The sequence below is a fragment of the Mustela erminea genome, chromosome 1, assembly GCF_009829155.1.
Source record: "Mustela erminea isolate mMusErm1 chromosome 1, mMusErm1.Pri, whole genome shotgun sequence".
Taxonomy (NCBI): Eukaryota; Metazoa; Chordata; class Mammalia; order Carnivora; family Mustelidae; genus Mustela; species Mustela erminea.
Window position 1 is genome coordinate 51,879,152 of NC_045614.1, and position 8,490 is coordinate 51,887,641.

Consider the following 8,490-nt stretch of genomic DNA (forward strand, 5'->3'; position numbering starts at 1 on the left):
AAGCCCCTCCCCTGGCCTTCAGCCCCAGCTGGGGAAAAGAGCATGGGGAGTGAGTATGTAGCTCTCACCCTTGGGACTTCAGGCCAGCCAAACTTTCAGAAAAGGCCCAAAAGGAGGGGAAGAGGCAAGTTTCGAAAACTTTGGGACAGGGTATGGCTCAGGACGTGATATCAGGCACAGAGGGCACAGAAAATAGGCACATGTAGGTTGTGGTCCCAGCCCCGCTCACGGTCACTGAGTGTAGACAAGCTGTCTCACTTCTGTGAGCCCCAGTTTCTCTCACCTGTATAACAGCAATAATAATTCCTGTGTTAGGGAATTGAGGTGAGGATTTGTGATAATGAAAATAAAGGACTTTGCAACAAAGACAGCTCATAGATGGAAGTGAATATGGGTGTTATAATTAATAATAGTAGAGACTAAGACTAGCTGAAATGTGTAGTGGTGAATAGTGTAAGATCTTACCCTTGACCCAGCAATCCTACTCCTGTATATATTATCCAAGAGAAATGAAAACATATGTCCATGGTTTTCATAGTGTTGTTCACAATAGGTAAAAGACAGAAATGAATGTTCATCAATTGATGAATGGATTCTTTAAATGTGACATATCCATAAATGGAATATTATTTGTCAATTAAAAAGGATTACGTGCTACTACATGGATAAATTTTGAAAACATGCAAAGTGAAAGAAGCCAGTCACAAAAGATCACATACATATTTGTATGAAATGTCCAAACAGGCAAAACTATAAAAATAAAAAATAAATTAGTGATTGCTTATAGCTAGGGAGGGAGAAGAAATGGGGAATGATTCTAATGGGGACTGATGGGGTTTCTTTTAGGAGAGACAAAAATGTTCTAATCAATTATTCTAATCACAGTCCATTTTGACAATGGTTGAACAACACTTAAAATATGCTAAAAGACATTTGACTGTTATTTGTTTATTTCTACTTTTACAAGTGATTCATAAAGCTGTTTAAAAAAAAGAGAGTTCAAGGTCATCTTGTTTCAGCTCAAGGTGTTTCACACTGTGTATTATCACCTGGAAAGCTTGTTAAAATTCAGATTTCTGGGCCCCATTCCAGAGTTTCTGACTCAGTCTGACTGGGGTGGATTCTAAGGAACCATTTCTAAGAGCTTCCTAGGTGATCCTGAAGATGTGACTGCTCAGGAACCCCACTCGAGAGCTAGAGGTCTAGCATTGGCTGTGTGATGTAACTCTTCTAAGCCTCAGTTGGATCTGACAAATAGAGATTAAAAATAGCTCCTGGGCGCCTGGGTGGCTCAGTGGGTTAAGCTGCTGCCTTCGACTCAGGTCACGATCTCAGGGTCCTGGGATCGAGTACCACTCTCTGCTCAGCAGGGAGCCTGCTTCCCTTCCTCTCTCTCTGCCTGCCTCTCTGCCTACTTGTGATCTCTCTCTGTCAAATAAATAAATAAAATCTTTAAAAAAAAGAAAAAGCTCCTACCCCATTGGGTTGTCATGAAGGTTGAATGAGATAATCATGAAATGCCTGCTGCAGAATTTAGTGCATCCTTGGGGCTCAGTAAATCACTATTGCTATTATTATTATTTTAAAGATTAATTAATTAATTAATTTGAGAGAGTGAGGACTCATGTGCACAAGCGAGTGAGCAAGGGGAGAGGCAAAGGGAGAGGGAGAGAAGCAGACTCCCCGCTGAGTGCGGAGCCTGATCCCAGGAACCGGAGATCACGACCTGAAGCAGAATCAAGAGTCAGACACCCAACCAAGCCACCCAGGTGCCCCTATTATTAATATCTAAATCCCTCCCTGGCAGAGCTCCCAGACAGCCATCATTTATTTACTCATTCATTCATTCATTCAACAAATATTTATTAGGCACTTACTATGTGCCAGCCCTCAGAGGGGCTGAGAATACAGCAGGAAAGAAGACAGCCTTGTCCCACACTTCAAGAAGCTGACATTCCTAGGGCAGAGGGGAACTCAGGTCTTGTTCAAATATGCAAATAAACAAAAGGATTTCAGATAATGACATTTGAGGGGGGGTAAAAACCAAAGTGGTATGATAACAAATGGCTGAAGAGCTATACTGGCGTGTAGGTTTGGGCAAGGCCTCAAAGGCGGTGAGCTTCAAGCTAAATCCTACTGCTGAGAAACCAATCTTTTGAAGTCCTGGGGGAACATTCAAGGCAAAGGAAATATCAGTGCAAAGGATCTGGGATAGGAATGAGCAGGGTGAGGAGACAGGAACACAAGTCATTAAACTTGAAGGCAGTCCAAGAGCCAGAAGAGAAGTACAAACAAGTACTTCAGAGAAGAAGTTCTGGGGAACAGGTTGGACCCCTCCCTTGGACATTCATGCCTTAAACATTTATTGAACATCTAACACGTGATTGTGCATCAGTGGATGACTCAGAGGCAATCTGTCCCTGGTGACGAACTCCCAGGGCACCATGGGAAGCAGACACAGATTAAAAAAAGAAGAAGAAGAAGAAAAAAAAAGTAACTGCAAGCTAAAACCAAAGATCATCTGCCTTGCGGTGGAGGATGGCTCCATGAGCCTGAGGATTCTTCACAGTCCTTAGGAGAGGACGGTGTTGAACCGCTGGGATTTCCTTATTCAACAAGCATTTTCTTGAGCAGTTATGCTATGCCAGGCACTATGGACTGCTAGGGACATAGATGCCTTAGTTCTTGCCCCAGTCTGGGGACCTTACATTCTAGTGGGAGAGACAGATGTCTGAGCATGGTTCTCAAACTCTGAAGTGCCTAGAAATCATTTGAGATAATTTGGAGTGGAGAAGGACTCTACTGTGTGACTCAAAATTGAGAAACCATAAAAGAAAAGATTATGTATTCAGCTATATTTTAAAAGTATTCTGGGGGCACTTGGGTGGCTCAGTTGGTTAACCATCTCATTCTTGATCTATGCTCAGGTCTTGATCTCAGGGTTGTGAGTTCAAGCCCCGCATTGGGCTCCATACTGGGCATGGAGCCTAGTTTAAAAAAAAAAAAAAAGTGTTCTGCATGTTCAGCTTGTCATACCTGAACAGAGTCAAATGACATACAGAAAGAAAGCTATATTGGAGCTACAGTAGGCAAGATGCTTACCTCCTCTCTCTCTTTCCCCAACTCTCTCCTTCTTTCCCTCTCTCTCTCTCTGCATCTGTCTCTCTCTCCCTCTGTTCTCTCTCCTCTCTGTATAAACTGAGACCAACAAAATGGTAGAAAATTGGGCAAAGAATATGAACATAGTTCAGGTAAATGAAATACAAATGAGCCTTAAGTATGTAAAAAGACATTTAATCCCACTTATAGAAATTAATAAAAGAAATAGAAATAAAACACAAAACTATGCAGAGATGTGATTCTTCACCCATCAGATTAGCAAATGTTGTTGGCAAAGCTGTGGGAAAGCAAAGAGTCAGACACACTCACACATTGTTGGTGAGAATGTAATTGATCTAACCTCTGTGGAAGGCAATGTGTCCAGATCGATCAAAATTACAGACACTGTATATTCTTTGACCCAGCAATACCACTTCTGGGATTCCAGAATATAGATCTACTTGCCCACGAATGAAATGAAGCTAGGTTTGTAATAGCAAAATATTGGAAATGATCCAAATGTACTACAAGAGAGACAGGTTAAGTAAATTATCTTATATTCATACAATGGAATAACCCTAAGAAACAAACAAAAAAATGAGGATATTCCTTATGTACTGATCTAGGGAAAATCTCCAAGATATATTGTTACATGGAAACAGAAAGCAAGGTCTTTACTAAGTGTATATAATACAGTACCCTCTGTATTTAAGAAAGGGTAAAATAAGAATATAACTTTATTTTTTATAACTTTATTTTTTTAAAGATTTTATTTATTTATCTGACAGAGAGAGAGGGAACACAAGCAGGGGAGTGGGAGAGGGAGAAGCAGGCTTCCCGCTGAGCAGGGAAGCAGGGTCCTGGGATCATGACCTGAGCCGAAGGCAGCCGCTTAACTGACTGAGCCACCCAGGTGTCCCAGAATGTAACTTTACATTTGTTTGTATGTACTTAAAGAAACTCTGGAAATACATACAATTACATTTTAAAAACCCACCACAAAGTGTTTCCTTAGTTGGATGGAGTCGGGTAGACTGGATGGAGACCTAGGAGGTTAGGGAGCAGAGTTGAGAGGAGGAGTGTTCAGTGCGTATATATTTTTTTAAATTGGAGAACTTTATTTTGATACAATTTGCTTTCACTGTAATCTTATATAATTTATTTTGTACATCCAAAAACTTCATTCTTAGAAGGGTTCCCCAGGCTGCCAAAGATGTCCATGGCACAAAAGCAGTTACAAATCACTGCTCTAGGGGGGCCTGGCTGACTCAGTCATATAGTGTGCGACTCTTGATCTTGGGGTTGTGAGTTCAAGCCCCATGTTGGGCACGGAAGCCTACGTAAAAAAAACTAAAACAAACAAAAACTCACTGCTGTAAGTGATCACACTTTCCCATTATTGCCCTTCCCTCATGACCATTTGCATTTTAAAATAACAGCTTTGGGCCACTAGGGTGGCTCAGTTGTTAGGCATCTGCTTTTGGGTCAGGTCATGATCCCAGAGTTATGGGATTGAGCCCCCAGTCGGGTTCCCTGTTCAGTGGAGAGCCTGCTTCTCCCTCTGCTCCTCATCCAGGTCATGCTTGCTCTCTCTCTCTTTCTCAAATGAATAAGTAAAATATTTAAAAAAATAAAATAACAGCTTTATTGAGATATAATGCCTATATGATTAAGTTCACCCTTTTGAGATGTACAATTCAGTGGTTTTTAGTATATTCACGAAGTTGTCCGACGATCATTACTATGTAATTATAGAATATTTTTATTGCCCTCAGAAAGAAACTGCATACCTATTACAATTACTCCGTATTTCCTCCTGTCAACCACTACTCTACTTTTGGTCTTTATGGCTTGGTCAATTCCAAATATTTCATATAAATAGAATTATACCATATGGGGTCCTTTTATACAAACTTTTCACTTGGCAGTAGTATGTATCCTTCTTCATTGCCAAATAATATTCCATTTATGGAGATGCCAAATTTTTTTTATCCACTCATCAGCTGATGAAGATAGGGTTGTTTCTACATTTTAACTATTATGAGTAATGCTGCTATGAATGTTTGTGTACATTTTTTTAAAAGATTTTATTTATTTATTTGACAGACAGGGATCACAAGTAGGCAGAGAGGCAGGGCAGAGAGGGAGGAAAGAAAGCAGGCTCCCTGCTGAGCAGAGAGCCGGATGTGGGGCTTGATCCCAGGACCCTGGAGTCATGACCTGAGCTGAAGGCAGAAGCTTTAACCCACTGAGCCACCCAGGCGCCCCATGTGTACAAGTTTTTTAAAAGATTTTATTCATTTATTTGTCAGAGTGGGAGAGAGCACAAGTGGGGGAGTGGCAGGCAGAAGGAGAACCAGGCTCCCCACTAAGTAGGGAGCCCAATGCAAGGGTTGATCCCAGGACCCTGGGATCATGACCTGAGCTGAAGGCAGATACTTAACTGACTGAGCCACCTGGCGTCCCTGTGTACAAGACATATATCCTTGTGTGGATATATATTGTCACTTCCGTTGGGTATATATCTAGGAATGGAATTGCTGGGCCATATTAGTAACTCTAATTTTTTAAGGTACTGCCAAACTATTTTTCCAAAGTAGCTGCACCATTTTGCATTCCTACCAGCAATATTTGAGGGTTCCATTTCCTCCATATCCATGGGAACACTTGTTATGGTCTGTCTTTTTCATTTTAGCCATCCTACTGGGTGTGAAGTGGTATCTTGTAGAGATTTCAAAATGCATTTCCCTAATGACTAACAGTGCTGAACATCTTTTCATGTACTCATTGTGCATAAATTTATTATATTTTTTTATTTCTAAACCACATAAATGCATTGCCTAGTCAACATTTTAGATTAAAAATAAAGGTCTCGGGCCCAGTTTAGAAGAATGATTTATTTGGGTGAGGGTAAGACCCAGAAATATATGGGTTTTTTTTTTTTTTAATATTTTTTCTTTATTTATTTGACAGAGAGAGAGATCACAAGCAGGAGGAGCAACAAGCAGAGGGAGAGGGAAAAGCCGACTTTCTGCGGAGCAGGGAGCCTGACACAGAGCTCTATCCCAGGACCCTGGGATCACGACCTGAGCCCTGAGTGAAAAGCAAAATGCTCAACTGACTGAGCCACTCAGGTGCCCCTTTGCGTGTGTGTGGTTTTTTTTTTTTTTTTAAGATTTATTTATTTGAGAGAGAGAAAGAGCATGCACAAATGAGGGGAGGGCTGGAGGGAGAGGGAGAGAGAATCCTCAAGCCAACTCCCAACTGAATGCGGGGCCCCAGAGGGGCTTGATCCCAGGACTCTGAGATCATGACCTGAGCCAAAATCAAGAGCCGGCCACTTAACTGACTGAATTACCTAGGTGCCCCAGAAATATATGCTTTTATTTTTACTCATTTTTTAAACAATAATTTATTGCTCTTTCTTTCCAAATCTTTGTGAATTTACAAAGAAAAAAAAAAGGATTAGAGTTTTCAGATTGCTCTCAGTTAAGAATGCCGAGAGGTGAGAGCCTGGACCACCATGGCCACTGGGTGTTTACCAACAGATGTGCACATACTTCTGCAACAAGCCCCCTCAGATTAGTTTTCTACCTTTAGAGATGTTGTGTCCCTTACCCACCATCTCTCAGGACCTTCGTGGGTCACTAGTCAAGTCACTGGGATGGAACAGAGGGTTTTGGGATTTGGTTTTGTTTTTTGACCCCTCCAGCTATAAAATGAAATTTTCAGTTCATTTCTGAAAAATAAATTGGTCAATAAATTAATTTTGTTCTGCTTCTGTTTTACACAAAGCTTCCTATTCAACCCGATACCTTCCAAGCTGCATTTTCTGTTCTGCTGTCAGTGCTTGCAGTGGCTGCTGTGGAGCTTCTCTCGGTTTTGCTATAGATTTGAACAAGTTCCGAGCACCAATGGCCTTCATCTTCTCATTTTTGCTTCTTTTGCAAGTTGGTCACCAAGCTCAAATAAACCACCGACTATTTTATGAAACTGGCCAATTTTGTCCACAGAGTCCTTGTACCCTTCCTTGAGCTCTGTGGTCTGCTGGGTGACCTTAGGGTCCCACACGTGCAGCTTGTCCAGCTCATCAAAGTGCAGCCTTCTTCACCCAGGATCTCCTTGACCACAGCTGCCAGCCCCGTATCAGGGAAGCTTCAGAAGAAGCTGATTCTGGCAGCAGCTTCTCTCCTGGGTCAGCTGCATCCTACCTTGCCCGCAGTGGCCTCAGCTGCTGCCACTGAAAAATATGCTTGTAATAAGAATCCTGGGTGATTAAAAAAAAAAAATCCTGGGTGATTCTGTCACAGATGGTCTTTTAAAAAATTATTTATTTATTTGACAGAGAGAGAGAGAGAGAAAAAGAGAGAGAGACAGCAAAAGAGGGAACATAAGCAGGGGAAGTGGGAGAGGGAGAAGCAGACACCACCCCCCCAACACCTGAGCAGGGACTCTGATGTGGGACCCGATCCCAGAACACTGGGATCCTGACCTGAGCCAAAAGGAGATGTTTAATGACTGAGCCACCCAGGCGCTTCTAGCACAGATGGTTTTAAACCAGGTTTAACAAACACTGCGGGGCGCCTGGGTAGCTCAGTGGGTTAAGCCTCTGCCTTCAGCTCAGGTCATGATCTCAGGGTCCTGGGATTGAGACCCACATCAGGCCCTCTGCTCAGAGGGGAGCCTGCTTCTCCCTCTCCCTCTGCCTGCCTCTCTGCCTACTTGTGATCTCTGTCTGTCAAGTAAATAAGTAAAATCTTAAAAACAAACAAACACTGCAACTCACTGAGCAAGAGCTATAGGATCTGATGTTGGAGAGGTGATTTTTGCTGGAGTAGTAAGATGGATTCAAAAGAGTCAGCAGAGTTTGCAGAGGGCAAGAAAAGATGTTCTGGAGAGTGTGGGAGGAGACAGACACAGGCTTATTTTACTTCACTGTGTTTCGCTTTATGATGCTTCACTTTATTGAGATCCACAGACAGTGCATTTTTCATAAATTGAAGGCTTGTGGCAACCCTACACTGAGCAAGTCTATCTGTGCCATTTTTCCAACAGCATTTGTTCGCTTCATGTCTCTTTGTCACATTTTGGTAATTCTTGTGATTTCAATTTTTTTCATTATTACTTTACAAATTAAAGTAAAAAATTAAAAAAAATTTGTCTTACTTACAAATTTTTTCATTATTACTTTACTTATTATTATTATATAATATACATTATTACTTTACTTTACTTTACTTTACTTATTGTGGTGATCTGTGATCAGTGATCTTTAACATTACTATTATAATTACTTGGCACCACCATGAGCTATGCCTTAATAAGACAGAGAACTTCATTGACAAATGTGTGTCTTGTGACTGCTCACCACTTGGCCATTTCTCTCGCCAT

The 8,490-nt window shown here is 41.5% G+C and overlaps 1 pseudogene; it reads right to left on the minus strand.

The window, feature by feature from the left end:
• Positions 1-6,831: 6,831 nt before the first annotated feature.
• LOC116589110 lies at positions 6,832-8,490 on the minus strand (annotated as a pseudogene).